Here is a 15,135-nt window from a genome sequence, read left to right as displayed (position 1 = left end):
AGAAAAATTCCTCTTGGCTCTGGGAGACCTGTTAGTTATTTGTCAGCAGTCAAAACCCTGTTGGGTATTTCCCTTCTGACTTCTTTTCTTAACAGCAGCTTTATTGGTCTGGGAATAAATGGCGGAGGATGTGATACTTGCTATTCATTGCAGTCATCCCCAATGCCATTCATCTCATCAGGCCACGGCTCTGCAAAGAAAAAGCTCCTCTCCTTTCTCTGATGCCAATGCACCTTTTTTTTGTCAACCATGGGGTATTTTACCCCCAATCTGCTCCCTGTATCCTCCCGATCCTGCAGCATGCACCACCACTATCCCCAGGCTTGGAGCCACATCAGGTCCCCCCACCCCTGTCTCCCCTGTCCCTACTACCTGGCTCAGCCTCTCACTGGGTAAAGTCCCTCTGTCACCAGCCTGGGCCTTGGTTAATTTGTATTGCAGCGTGTGTCGCGGGCTGACGTGTAATTAGAGCTCCTGAAGCCTGTCTCATGCTGTAATTGCCATGACAAGGGCCACAGCATATCCGCTTGTTAATTAGTAAACCACAATATCCCTGGGGCTCGTTGAGAGCTGCCTTAATTGTATTTCAGCTGGAACAGAGGGATAATTACCCTTCGCCAGCGCTGCCACTTTTTAATTCTTTTTAAGAAAAAAAAAAAAAAAAGAAAAAAAAAGAAAAACTCAAATTGAGCTCCTCTTCCTCTTGGCGGCTGCTGCTTCTCCCTTTGGCCACCCAGGGACCTGGTTTTGTCCCCGGGTTGAAGGGGAACGGCTGTGGAGCTCAGCAGAATGGGGACAGGACACCAAGAGCTTTGCATGGGGGCACGTTTTTGGTCTGTCCAAACTGGTAGTGGCTGAGCTTCGCCTGCCTCAAGGGTGTTTCCGTGTCCCTTCACATGGGACTCTGCTGGGAACCCCGTTTGCAGGTGCAGGCTGGCTTGCTGGGAGTCCCGTTTGCTGGGAATCCCGTCCTGACTGGCAGGCAGCCCCTGGGCATCACCACTGGGCGCTGCCTGGGCTCCTGGCACAGCTGGCTTGGAGGAACAGCCTGTGTCCAGGGAGGAGCAAGCCAAGGTCTCTGGGCTTCCCACCAGACAGAAGGGCTGAAGTCCCCTCAAAATGCAAGTGTGAGCTGCTGCAGCCTGCAGGGAGGAGGCTGTGGATCTAGCAGGGCTTGGTGTAACGGTATGTCGCTGCCAAGACTGCTCTTGTATTTCACATCCCCACCATGCTTAGAGCACCAGTGTTGAGTGGGACCTCGGCGCGCTCAGTGGTGGAGATCTCTGCACCCACAAACCCACAGCAGCACAGCCCCAGCCCACTTGGCTTTGACGGACCACAGGGGTGGATCATGTTCCTTCTCGATTCTGCTCTTGGCAAACCTCACCTCAGCGGGCAGCCAGGAGTCTTCTGGGACCTAAAAGCTTTCCACTCCATGGGAAGGATGTCCCTGCAGGGTATGAGTGTGTCTGTGTCTCTTGTAATGGTCGGGGGGGACCGTAGGGCTTTGGTGTGAGATGAAGGAGGTGCTGAGACTTAGCATCACCTTTCTGTGGGCACCACAGGCTCCATAGCCCCTCTGAGCAGCACCGCAGGGGAGTTATTAGGTGGTCCAGGATCTTGGTGGAAGGTTAACCTGGGAAGAGATGCTAACACACAACACCCGTCCCTTTTTCCAGGCTTCTCCCCAAACTGACACAAAGAGCTCGGCCGCCATCAGCCCTGCTGATTCCTGCTGTTCAAAAAATCGCATAATGGACAACTGGCCTTTGGGAGCCAGTTTGTGAATTGGTTTAAATAACAGGCCTGGCTCCCTCCTGGGAAGCTACATGGAGGTCAGTCTTGAAGAAAAGATCAGTACAGCGGCTCCAAGCACTAGCAAAAAGAAATAACTGAAGCAAAGAGCCTTGAACATAATTACAGCTTAAGAGCTGTGATGGGAACTCGGCGACCTGAAGCCATCTCCTGGACTTTAGTGAAATCAACAGATTGACACTGCTGGGTCCTGAAGGCTGGTTTTTGGAAGCTGTGCACCAGGGTTGAATGCCAGAGCAGGCGGAGAAGCAGCACAGGTGCCCGTTCCAAAGGCTGAAGCTAGAAAATTGTCTCAAATGCCATGGAAGAACCAGATGGAGGCAACCACTGGAACGCTCTGCGTGTAATTGAGGGCACCTTCAAGGGTGAGCACGAGGTGGCTGCCCGCCTCCAGGATGCTCTCCACTGCTGCCATGCAAGTCACTGTCATTAGAGCTGGGGATGGAGTTTATAGCTGAGTAACCACAACAACTTTGCACAAATTAAACAACATACTGCAGGTTAATTAGATTTCTTACTGCTGCCTCCATTAACTTAGCCCTGTCATCTGCTGTCAGAAGTGGGTGAGCCCCCTTTGAAATTCACAGGCATTATCACTGGGAGATGTGGATGGCTAAACCTCTCCCTGAGCAACCATACTGGCGTGGGTATGGGTGGGAGATGCCACCTTATCTGCTTGGAAACCCCTTGGTGCAGCAGATGAGACCAAGTGGAGATGTAGTCATCCTCCACCAGCACAGGATCCAGGCTGGATATCCTCAGCTGGCATTTCAAACCCACCTTCTCCTAAGATGATCTTTAAGAAAAATAGGTATTTTCACGGCACAGTCTCTCTCTTATTATTCCATGGGGCTCTGTGTGAATGCAAATAAACAAAAGGGCCCCCTTCCACAACATCTGAGAATGTGGCTTCATATTTTTAAACCAATTTCCTTCGACCGTGTCAGGGCCTGTTTTATGTTTGCTAGACAATTATGTGGCTAATGAGGACAGCCACGGTTACATCAGGCGGGATTAGAAGAATAAGTCTACAAATGTTGGAGAGTTTGAGACAACTGCTAACTAATGGGGGCTTGGAGAGCATGCTCCAGGGACAGGGCACTCCTCCCCGGGCTCCTGGTGCTGTTTTGAAGGAGCTGGAGCAGGCAGTGGGCAGGCTGGTCAGAGGGTGAGAGACTTCTGGTCCCTGCATGGTGGCCATGCCCATGGAAAATTAGAAAGTTTGATGGAAATTAGGAATATTTAGGGAAAGCAGCACCGAGCATGTGACCCTGAGGTTGTCCCACAGAGGCAAGACAGACACAAGTCTTCTGATGGAGCAGGAGGCACCAGCCCCAACTGCTGCGTGGGGCTCAGAAAAATGGGTTCAAAAACAACGGGGGAACTGAGCCTCGCAACTGAGATCACTGTGAAACTGGTATTTCAGCTGAAGCCTTCCTGTCCTGACTCTCTTACGGCTGGCACGATACTGTGCAGTGTTTCTGCAGGGCTATGGCTCTCTTCCCACCCCTCTGAAGAGGCTGAGGAAGGAAAGCAGGGAGGATGCCTGGTGCGGCAGTGAGACCCCACTCTCCAGGTCACCTGGGGAGACACAAGCAGCCAGCAGTGGCTTTTGGATGTCTCCTCCCAGCTGCCTGTCCGTCAGGTCTCCGGCTGCCCGCTTTGCCACGCACTGGCTCTCCCATCCATCAAACGTCCAGACTCTCCCTCGCACACCGGTCGGCTGTACCAGTGCTCCCCTCAGGTACCCTAAGTCACGTTCAATGAATTCCTACAGCTGCATCATCCCGTGCAGCTCTGCCAGGTGAGTGGCCAGCGTGGCCTGAGGGTCTTTGCTTATTCCGCTTTGGACTCTCCTTATCCTGAACTCTTAGCCCACATTTTGGCTGCATCTTCTACAAAAACCTCTTGGTGAAAGTGAACCAAGACAGGTTCACCCACAAATGGGTGGACACACAGCTGCGACTGCAACAGAGATGCCACCACGTGTCCATCTTAAGACCTGAGCAGGAGACTGCCCAGACCCAACAACCTCAAGATCGAGATGTCAACCACTCTTAAAGCACATTCCTGTGCCAGCCCTTCCGAAGCACCCTTGGGTTGGATGCTGTCACAGCAGCATGCAGAACCAAGCATCTTATCCTCAGATCCCTTCTTCCTCTCCTGCCAGTGTTATCAGGGAGCTCCTGCCTTTCCTTCTTGGCATGTGGGCTCGAGACAGCCAGGTACAGCCACCTCCAAGGTTGGAGGAAGCCCCTGTCCTCTCTCAGCCTTTCTGTCAGAGAACAAAGGCAGGTAGTGAGGACCCTGCAGAAGGACCTGGGGAGCAACTGGCTCCTTACTCTTCCTCCCACCCTTTCTGTTGTCATTTTGCTGCCGTTTGTAGGTTCTCCAGCATTTAGTCCCAATTCTTAGTATCAGAGTCCAGTGGTCCACTGAGTCATGCCAAGAACCAGCGGCCAAGGAGAAGCATTCACAGCTCACGGAGACACCCTAAACCCTCTTGCTGACTCTGCTCCGTGTCCAGTTCTGGGGTCCCAGCCCAGCCTCAGGCTGTTACCACCAGCCACAGACCTGGGCATACCAAGGACCATGCTTGTCCCTTCCCTGTCCCTGCCGTGACTACCCCATCCGCGCCTGCCACCTGCCTTCCTGCAAGAAGATGGCACATGTGCTGAAGAGCCTCCCTTGAGCACAGCCACTGAATTGCACTCCGAATGACTAATTTTCACCCTAATTGGTATGGAAACAAATGCCAGAAAGCACTGGAATACCGAGAAGTGAAGCTCTCCATCTTGGCTTTCTTCAGGGAAATGGTCTTAATTAAGACTCTGTCTTGCAAAGAGAGATAATTTCCAGCTACGTGTTGAAACAGGAGCCAGGAAGGAGGTTGCAGCTGAGACCAGCATCTTCTCACTGGGTCTACTTGGCTGTTGCAAAGCAGATCTGGGGTGCAGGTTCCTCAGACCTCTACATCTCCAGGGCTTAACCAGCCCTGCCTAGACCTGCAGGACATCCACATGGCGTTTGCGCCTCCATTAGTGTTCCTTAGCCCTAAAAGCACCTTCTCATTTTTGTCCACACATTGGGTCCCACCACCAGCAGCTCTCATCAGAAGTGATAACATTATTCCAGGAGGCCATTATATCAGCCCAGACCATACCAGCTCCTGTGGTGTTGGCTCTATGCCTACAATCTCCACCAGTATTTGCTTTACGGTTGTTCAAGATTTGTGTCATTCGTTGATTAACCTTGGGCTCTCCCACTGGGGTTTTTTCCTGGTGTATTTGCTCTGGACAAGCAGTCACATTCTCGCTCCCTGTGGTGGGTGGTCTGGGCCATCCCACACATTTGGCACCCCTTACTGCCCTGGCCAACTTGAGCATGCCAGGAGAAGTTGCACATGGCAAGTAAACTGGAGTGTTAAACTGGCCTCGTGTTGCTTTGCTGAGTGTGCTGGAGCCCACGGCACTGTGCCAGCACCATGGGAGACACCCAGCGAGCTCTGGGCACTGGTGGGAAGGGGACTCTGGGGATACAGGCTGCCATGAAGAGCTACCGGACCTGGCCTTGCTGCCTTCAGAGCACGGCTGGCTTTGAGACGCCCCAGCCCCTTTCCCTTCCCCATGGCCTCATCGTACACAGCTGTTCCCTTAGAAATAGTTGTTGCCATGGTTTTTCCAAAGAAAACACATCTCTCCCCCCCCTTCCCCACCACCATCACTCCCCACCGCTTTAACCTTGTGACAGCAGTGATGACGCGGCTCCCTGAGAAAGGCCACTTCACGTAACTATGGTAACAATTAGCTTTCTCTTGATTTTACCTCAGGGGTGATGCTAGGGAGAGGGACCCAGAGCTGCTCTCCCAGAGCGGGTGCTTTCTCCAGCCTTGCACCCGGAGCCATGGCTGGCATGCACCAGCTCGCCGCTGCAGCATCCTGGGGAAATACCTCACTTGGACATAGGGATGCCTGCAATCCCCCTTTATCTCAGGTGGTGGGGACAAGCTCTCTGTGTCCTGTATAGAGGGATATGCCCCAGGACCCTACACAAGCCCTAAGCAACTCAGTAAGGCTCTGCTGGCCTCCACCAGTGGCTCGTGCAGGGAGCTGGGGGCGAGCATCCCCCAAGGCTTGGTGAAGGGTGGGAGCATCTGCATCCCCCAAGCTCACCCCAGAATCTGGGGAAAGGACAGGGGGAAGCAGCTGGGTGTGCAAGAGAAGGCTTGGGAGCCAGCTGGAATTTCGGTGCTGGGACTGGGAGCACGGTGGAGCCATTTGTAGCCTGGACGAGCAGTCTGCAATCGTGCTTCTGCTCCCAGCAGTGAGTGGGTAAACACGGTGTGAAGCTGCTCCTTGGGTACATCAGAGTCACAGATGCCGACTGCAGCAACTAAAATAAGCATTTGCCTGCTTTTTATTCCTCCGAGCCCAGCAGAGCCCACTCAGCGCCAGGAGCGGAGCTGGAGTCTATTCTTAGCCTTGCAGGGAAGGGAATGGGAGTTCCTGCGCTGCCGCCGTGCAGGGCTGGGGACTGCTGAGTCCCATCCCTTCGTGGTTCCCAGGATCCTGGCCTGACCCCACAGGAGCATTGAGGCAGGAGGGACTGTGCCCTGATAGGCACAAAGTCTTACTTTTTGGCCAAGGAGGAGTTGGGGACACAGTGGGAGGGAGGGATGCCCCAGCACCTCTTTCAGCATCACTGCAGGATTTGGCATCCCTGGGGAGTGGCTGCAATGCAGGCGGATTTGGAAGGCGTCCCCGCTCTTGCAAAGCTGTTTTTCTTCCTGGGCATGGCGGGGAGTGGGGAACCTCGAGTCACAGCTCCTGCTGCCTCTGGGGACAGGAGGTTTAAGGGGAATTAAGGGGTCCAAGCTGAAAGTCACCCTTTCCCCCGTGCTGTGCCTGGATCAGACCTGCTTTGCCCAGCCCCAGTCATGAGATGCTGCTGCTGTCTACCCCAACGCTTCCCAGTGGTTTTGATGTGTGCTGCAGACCACAGTGTCCAGAGATTCGCTGGCCACCAGCATCACACCATCCCCACGTTGCACTGGGGTTCCTTCTCCAAAATGTGGAGAGATTCGGGTGGCCTCCAAACTGGTCTGGGGGAGCAGTGGGCACAGGGTGGAGACCGAAACACCCACGATCCGGCACACCCAGCCCAGCCCAGCACTTGGCTCTGCTCTCCATCCCAGCCCTGCGAGGATGAGGGCAGGATGGGTGGCAGTTAGGGATGCAGCCAAGCACGGGGGGCTGGTGGGCCGGAGAGAAGAAGCCCCAGTACCATAGCAACAGGTATTTGCCACGTAATGGAGTCCTTTCCGCTCGGCCTCCGCAGCCGCCAGCCTTATTCGCATGGCCATAAATAATTCAATTTTCTCATTCACACACATGAATGCTGCGGGCCGGGGCTTCGGGTACGCTCAGCCTCCATCTGTCCAGGGGGGAAGGGGGGAGGCAGGGCCTGATAATAGACTCCAGCATTTGTTTAACATGGATGAGTGTGGCCAGATGGCCTGGGGATGGGAGGTGGGGATGGAGAGGTGGGAGGTGAGGGATGCTTCAGGGTGCTTCTGGCACCCTGAACCTCCCCTGGATGAGAAGGGGAGGAGAACAGGGGACTGGCATGGGGATGAGCTCTGGCACCTCCAAATCAGCCTTGCAGATATGGACTTTTGGGCTGGGAGTGGGTTAGGTGAGCTCAGGCAACCCTTCCTCACCCTGTGCCGTTGGTGCCTTCCTGACAGGGAAGAAGGGACAGGAGAAACTGCGCTGTGCTGTGCTGAGAATCGCCCTGATTCCTGGTAAGACCCCGTCTCAGCGTGAGCTGGGAGCAGGGCAGTCAATCCAGAATCAAGATAATTTGGATGGAGATGGTGAAGGGGAAGGGGCAAGGGGTGCTGCTGCTCACCACCCCATCCCACGCTGCAAGGCAAGAGCCAGCAGCCCCCAAAACAACCCCAGATAATAAAACCCTCGGTGATGGAGAGTCACATTGCAGCTTGCTAGTGCAATTAGCAGGCTCCAGGCCAACCCCTGGCAGGGGCACAGCAGGCCTGGCAGGAGAAAACAAGGGAATTAGCAGGGTTAAGAGTCTATGCTTGAAAAGCTTGCGTGTCGCTGCTGAGGAGCCAGTGCCTGCTGTGTGCACACACTGAGCTGGGCTGGGAGGCGAGGGATGCTGGCTACTGCCCGGTGGCATCAGTTCCTTGCCTTCCCTCCCATGGCTTGGGCACAGTTCAGCCCAAAGCGTGCCAAGGTTGGCATGAAAACCAGCAACTTCATCCCTTCTCGGTGTTTGACCAGAGGGAGCCACTACTCCACCACACAGTGACAGCCTGAGCCTTGGATGGGCTTGGACCCCAACGAGAAAATACAGACCGGGGAGGAGCTTTGAAGGTGGAATTGGTCACTTCAACCTAACTCTGCCTCTCACGGACAAATGGTTGGGCTTCTCACCACTGGATCAAGGTCCAGAACACATTCACCACCCATAGAAATCCCTGTTGGAGACTCCATCCCTGCTTAAGACAGTGGCCAATCAGGCTCTTAGCCTCAAGCTCAGGCACCGTCTTGAATTGAAGCCTACAAACCCAGCAAAGGGAATTCGTATGCTGCCAGAAGGAGGGTCAAGAGAGGAGCCTGCGCTCCGGCAGTGTTATCCATCACCAGCACTGGAAGAGTTTCCCCCATGGGAATGGGGGGAGGTGGAAGCACCTGCCAGGGGGAGCTGGTAAAGCAACCAACTCACACACTGGCGTTCCCCAGCACCGTGACGTGTTTGGGTACGACACGTGTGTATATATGTATATTTGGGTGCCCTCACGCACAGACATGAATTCTCTTCTGGTTACACTCTCTCGCAGGATTTTGAAGCAGTAAAAGAAGATCAGCTAGATAGCACATCCCTGGACCATCAGGCACAGCCAGCCACTACTCCACAACTCCTCCCGTGTGTTGGACATCCCCTGCCTGCTCTGTGTGTCTGTCCACATGGACCAGAGCCAAATCCCACACCCTGGGTCTGTTCAGCTTGACTCACACCTTTTAGCACTACTGGAACAACAGGCAGCCCTCACTCGTGCCCATCTAGTAATAATTAAATCCTTCTTCCTACAGCTGCCACTCAAGCAGCCTCTGCCCCACACACAGTGTAGGGAGGGGATGAGCCTGACTGCACATCTGGGAGCCAACCCACCCCCCCCCCACCCCAGCAGCTCTCTGCCACAGACCCTTCACCCTCCTCCAAACACCCTCTGGGAGCTGCTCATGGTGCAGCAGACTCAGCCTCCCCAAAGCTTCCCGAAGCAAGGTGGGTCCAGCCAGGGCTGTCCCGCACCACGCTGGGACGCTGAGCACAGACAGAGCTCCCCAACTTACCGGCTGAGCTCGTGGGGTGCGCCCATGGCAGTGAGGGGGGCAAAGGTGGCAGATCATTGTGGGGGGACTGCAGATGTTCCCCCCAAATCTCTCAGGCTGTGTGCCAGGAGGTGCAGGCTGTGTCCCTGCGCTTCAGCTGCTGCCAGGTGGGCAAACGCCAAGGCCACCCAGACAGAGGTTTCCACCTATCAGACAACTTGCATTTCTCCTCTTCCACCCCCAAAACCAGGCCCAGCCCAAGCCTTCTGCATCTTTTGATGGATGGATGGCAGGAACATGCCGCTGCTTATTCCTTCAGCTCCCAGCACTGCGGGAGCGGGATGTGGAGAGCCCAGCTCCAGCAAGTTCCTCTCTCCCAGGGTGCCAGGGGAAGCTGCAGCCTTGGGTTTGCCCACTCCTCAAGGATAGACCACAGAGTTTCTGCAGCATGGTCCCTTTCCCTGCCTGCCCCATGTCCCCATCCATCTGCCCCCTGGGAAGGCTGCAGAGGCAGCCTAGGCTACTACCCATGGGGTCTGCTCCAGTTGCCTTGCTCCCATCACCGCCACCCCTGCGGGACCTGCGGCTCTGTAGCTGCTGGTAGTCCATGCAGGCTCCAGTGGATCTGGATCTGCAGGCGGCTGAGGGCTCAGGAGGACCCTCAAGGGCTGGCCAGTGGGAGCCACCGAGGAGTCTGGTGACTTGCATGGTCACCGTTGGGGTATGTTCTGTGGGAAGGGACATAGCCTTCCTCTCGCCGGGAACGTACACGCCAATCCCTATACGCACATCTCCACCTTGCTTTTCTCCAAGCCTCTCCCAGATCCCAGACCCTTTTTCTACCCCACTCCCTGCCTGCGCATCCGAGTGACACCAAACGGAGGCACTTACCTGCTGTTTGCCCCATCAGAGCTGGAAGGACAGTGGGACAAAGCCCTGGAGACTGGGAAGAGATGGTCCTTCCTCCCCGCCGCCAAGATGAGGAAGGCAATTCCTCTCCCCCATCCCCTGCCTGCTTCTACAGCATGCACCGCGGCTCCTGGCATCACCCACAGCTCCTGGCATCACATGTGGCCCCTCAGGGCTTGGCTGTGGTGGGTTTCAGGTGCTGATCATGGCCCCAGCTCTGAGGGTCTCCTTCATGGGGACCACAGCAGGGAGAAGGAGATGCCCAAGGCTCTTGCCTGGGGGGTGACATAGAAGGAAGGCAGATGCCCGGTGATGGGCATCTTCTGAGGTGATCTGGGAATGCCAGCTGGCAAGGGATGAAGACCGTATAGACCCCCACACCTCGATGCTATCCCAGGCAGGAGCAACCCAGCCCCTTTATGCAAGCAGGGACCTGCCACTTCAGGGGTTTTGTTGTCCCAGGGGTTGTCCTGTCTTCTGGAATAAACCCTGTGTCCTGCTTGGAGGTGTGGGGAAGGTGCCAGGGTCCCAGTTGAGGACAGAAGTGACTGGTCCCAGCTGGGGGTGCCCCGTCTGGGTTTTGGATTCCCGGGGAGGGGGGATTCAAATGCTGGTGGCGTTCGGGGCTGCAGCCCACGGAGGTTCGCGGTGGGACAGAGGGTCACGGAGCGCAGCCTTACCTTGGAAGAGCCTCTATGGGGAAGGGATACGGGACCCAGCTTGGGATGCCCCGGTCCCGGGAGAGCTGCAGTGGTGGAGGCAGGGGATGCGGGGATGGGGTGGGATGGATGGGATTGGGTGGGATGGATGGGATGGGGTGAGTGGGATGGATGGGTGGGTGGTCTGGGGGCTGCAGGTCCCCCCGCTCTCAGGTGCGGAGACAATAGCCAGGGCTCCTGTTGCAGCTGCAGACTGTCTCTTTAAACCCCTCACCAGCCCACAGGTGGCCCTGTCACCACCGTGGTCATCCATGACGTCATCGGGAGGGAGGGAAGGGGAGGAGGAGGAGGAGGGGGGAGAAACGCGATCCCCCTCCACAGCAAAAGTCCCCGAGCGCCCATGGCAACAGATTGCAAATGTCACTGCGCATCAGCCGGGAGGAAGCTGCCGGGCTGTCCCCCCACCACGGGTGACACGAGGGGGGACAGGGCTGTCACGCCACGGGTGGCACGGGGGATACAGGACTGTCTCCCCCACAGGTGGCGCGGGAGGGGCAGGGATGTCACCTTGTGCTGGGTGTACGGTGGGGTACACGGCTGTCACCCCACGGGTGGCATGGGGGGGGGGGACACAGGGCTGTCACCCCGTGGTGTGGGTGCAGGGGAGGGGTAAAAGGCTGTCACCCCACCCAGGGAGCTGGCTGTGGGCTAAGCAGGTGGGATGTGGAGCAGTCAGGTGCCCCCCCAAACCTGACATCCCCCTGCCCGGGCGGGTGCTGCTGACCCCCTACCCAGGAGGGTGCTGGTCCCTGTCCACCCCCTGTGCTTAGGGGATCCCCGTTACCCAGCAATGGCACCCAGCCCCAGCTGTCCCCATGGGCACCCCGGGAGGACCAAGCACACCAGGGAGTCCCCAGTTCCTGTCCCTGGGGTCCTGCCTGTGCGCTGCCCCTGCAATGCCGAGTTTTGCAAAGGCCAGGAGAGTTTCAGAAGGTGTTTAAAGCAGATCTTGTCTTCAGGCAGAGACAATACAACCCTGGGAGCAAGAAAAGGGGGTCACAATCCCACACCCACAGACCTCAGACCCGCAGACCACATCCCGATGGTGGTAATCCCAGTAACAGTCTCCAAAACTCACCTAGTTCCACTTCAAAAGAGCCTCTGGCACCAGTTAAAATGAGAGCAAGGAGTGCTTTGATGGCAAACAAAGGTTTCCTTAGTGCTGTGAAGGTTCACAGGTGTTGCAACTGGCAAACTTGGCTTTGATGAAGTCCAGTCCCAGTGAGACTTGCCCAGAGTAGGGAGAGGGGCCTCAGCTCCCATGAGGTTTTGGTGGGGCTGGGGAGCCGTGAGTCCCAGTCATGGTGGACAGAACCTTTTCACCCTCTTTGTAAAATTGTGTATGTGGATCCCTGTGCGAGGGGAGCCCAAAAGTCTGCAAACATGAATGAAGTCACCCCCTAGGCTTGGGGAAGAACTAAATATTGAATTACATCCTTGTTTCCTTGGAAAAATTAGAGGCATCCAAGGTCTCTCTTTGCTCCCTTTGCTCTTCTCTCATGTCAGCAAGTTTCCCTGGCTGAAGTTTGTTGCTGCCATTCCTAGGATCCTCCACCCTAAAAAAACCCACCATGGAAGCAGCTGGTTCCCATAGAGTGTCCACACTCAGACTCTCACATGCCGGGTTTTGGGGAGGACTGAGGCACCGTTCAGGGCCAAAGCATTCCTCGCCATGCTGGGCTCTTGACCAGACTTCACCCTCTTTTTATATATATATATATATATATATATATATATATATATATGGTTTATTTTTTTTTCCCCCATCCTCAGCACAACAGGGAATTTAACAGTAACCGAGCTCAGTAGCTGTAGGAGGGGGATGGCAATGTTCAGGACCTGGAGGGTTTTCTTCCTCTGCAAGCATCCCTGCGAGGAGATTGTCCTGTTTTTCCCCACAGTGATTTAGTGCTGGGGGTTGTGTCTGTCTGGTGGGGCAGCCAGGATGCGAGCAGCCCACCCCTGAGATCTTCTCAGTGCTCTTCCCCTTAAACACCCTCTCTAATCCTGGGAAAGCAGCCGCAGCATCCAGAGCTGGGAGGCTCTTGGTAAACAGCCAAAGCAAGAACAAGGGTCCTTGCTTCAGGATTGGGGGAAATCATCCAAACCAGCCCAAATAGGCTGTGATTTATTATTTTATTTTTTAACTCACCTGCTGGCTCAGGAGAAACCGGCTGGAGGTGGATGCAGCACTGTCAGGGCAGTGGTGGGGTTGCTGATGCTGTTCTGGTGCTGAGGCTCATCGCAAGGGCATGGAGCACCCTGCTCCTCCCCATGCTGCTAAAGCCTAGATATGGGACCATCCCCCCTGGGGAGGAATCCCTCATTTCTGTAGCAATAGACATGCTCAAAGCCATTTGGGGGAGAGGGGGGGGGCACAGGGGGATTTGCATGGGCAAGCAGCCAGAGAGGGGAGCTGAGAGTTGGGCAAGGAATGAATTGGGTGAGGGACACCCCTGACCACCCCAGCTGCCCAGCTGCAGGCTCTGACCTGGGGACAGCGGGGTTTGTCTTCCAAACACTGCTTCTTCCACCAAAACCAGCTCAATGAGACCCAAAGCCATGGACCTGCAGCTGCTCTGCGAGGCTGGAGGAGCCCAGAAACTCCCTGAACCAGCCCCCACTAACTTCCCTACCCATTCTAAGTAATCTCTGTACCAGCCCCTAGTAACCCCCATAGCAGACCCCAGTAACCCCTGTACCAGCACTTTGCGAATGCTGGAGTGGGACTTGCTGTCTCCCCCTGGCCTGGGGACGTGCAGATGGGCACCCCACCTCTCCGCTGGCCCCCAGCAAACGAGGATGGGGACAGCCACATGTACCCCTGTGCTGAACCCCTGAGGGGTGTCACAAAACATTACAGGAGGTGGGAAATTGCAGCTAGTGAAACATCCCAGTAGCACTGAGCTTTCAGCATCTGCCTGAGGGGGGGTGTCTGGCCCTGCAATCCCCCCACCTCCCGCCTCCCCCCAGGCCAAAATAAGCATGGACTAACTTTTCCCCCAGACTTGTGCCCACGGTGAAATTTATTACATGTGATGCTAAATGCTGCTGATGGATTAAACCGCCCCAGCGAGGGTGCCCCGACCCCCTCCCCAGCACCGGGGGGGATGTGGCAGTGGGAAGAGTACAGTGATGAAGTTACTAGCTCTGGAAGGACTAATTGCTGCTGTATTAATGGCTCTTTTTGTCCAGCAAGCTGTCTTTTGGTGTATGTGTGCCGGGCGGTTGTTTTTCTGCCAGCTGCTGTGTGGTTGGATGCTCTTTGGTATTTAGTTTGATCCTATTAAGGTGGATCTCAATTAATTAAGCAGGAGGCAGAGAGACAAAGAGAGACGCCAGGGCCATTCATTTTCGTCTTGTCATCGCGCCTTCTGCAACTGGGAGGCAGTGGGGAGAGTGAGAAGGGACATGGGATATAGCCACTGGGCATGAAACTGCTGGGAGGTGGGAATGGGGCGGACGGGTGGGTTGGCAGTGGGGTCCCCCCAAGGGTCCCCTGGTCCCCCAGGATCCCCTGCCCGCTGCATGGGAGTGCCAGGCAGGCTGCCGTCCCCCATCCCCACAGGAATACAGCTGGAGCCACTCAGGTCCCATCCCCTGAGGTGGGGGGGTCCGGCTCTGCCCTGTTGCTGATGAGACCTTAAAGCGTCCCCCAGAACACAGGGAGGATCCCTGGGAATTTCAATGGTGAGAGCTTTGGCACAGTAAGAGCATCCCTCCTCCATCCCTGTGTGATGCCAGCTTGGTATCACTGCTGCATCCCTGTGGCACCCACCCCACGGGGACGGGGTGCGACCCAGCGGGATCTCCAGCACCCCAGTTTGAACATCCTGACCCATGCCCCCTGCTCCTGTCTCCCATGCCCACCAGTGGAGTGGCTCCAAGCACCGACACGGTGGCTCAGCCTTGATGAGAGGATGGCAAATGGATCTCAGGATCCCCCTGACCTTCCCCCTTCCTCCTTCCTTCCCTTTGAAGGATGAGTGCCCCTCGGAGCTGCCCTCACCACCTTGGCCGCTAATGCATGGGGCGGCAGGGGGAACGCTGGTAAAAGCCCGGGCCAGCAAAAAGCTTTCAAGCCCCTTGGAAAACCCAAAAGGGTGCCCAGGGGTGACCCTAATCTCTGCTGCCAGTGTTGGGGTTGAGGTGTTGATGTGCACCCCAATATTCTGGCTAGCAGCAGGTATGATGACCCCTGGAGTGCTCCTGTGTGGGGGGTTCGGGGTGCAGGGGGTGTCTGGGGATGGAGGGGGTCTGAGGTGTTCGAGGTATGGGGAGGCTCAGGGGGTGTTTGGGGTGTGCGGGTGGGGGTGAAGGATGGTGCGGGGGGC

Source organism: Tyto alba, unplaced genomic scaffold (genome assembly GCF_018691265.1).
Source record: "Tyto alba isolate M040663 unplaced genomic scaffold, T.alba_DEE_v4.0 Super-Scaffold_41, whole genome shotgun sequence".
Classification (NCBI taxonomy): domain Eukaryota; kingdom Metazoa; phylum Chordata; class Aves; order Strigiformes; family Tytonidae; genus Tyto; species Tyto alba.
The sequence above is the reverse complement of the archived record's forward strand: the minus strand, read 5'-3'. Positions refer to the sequence as shown.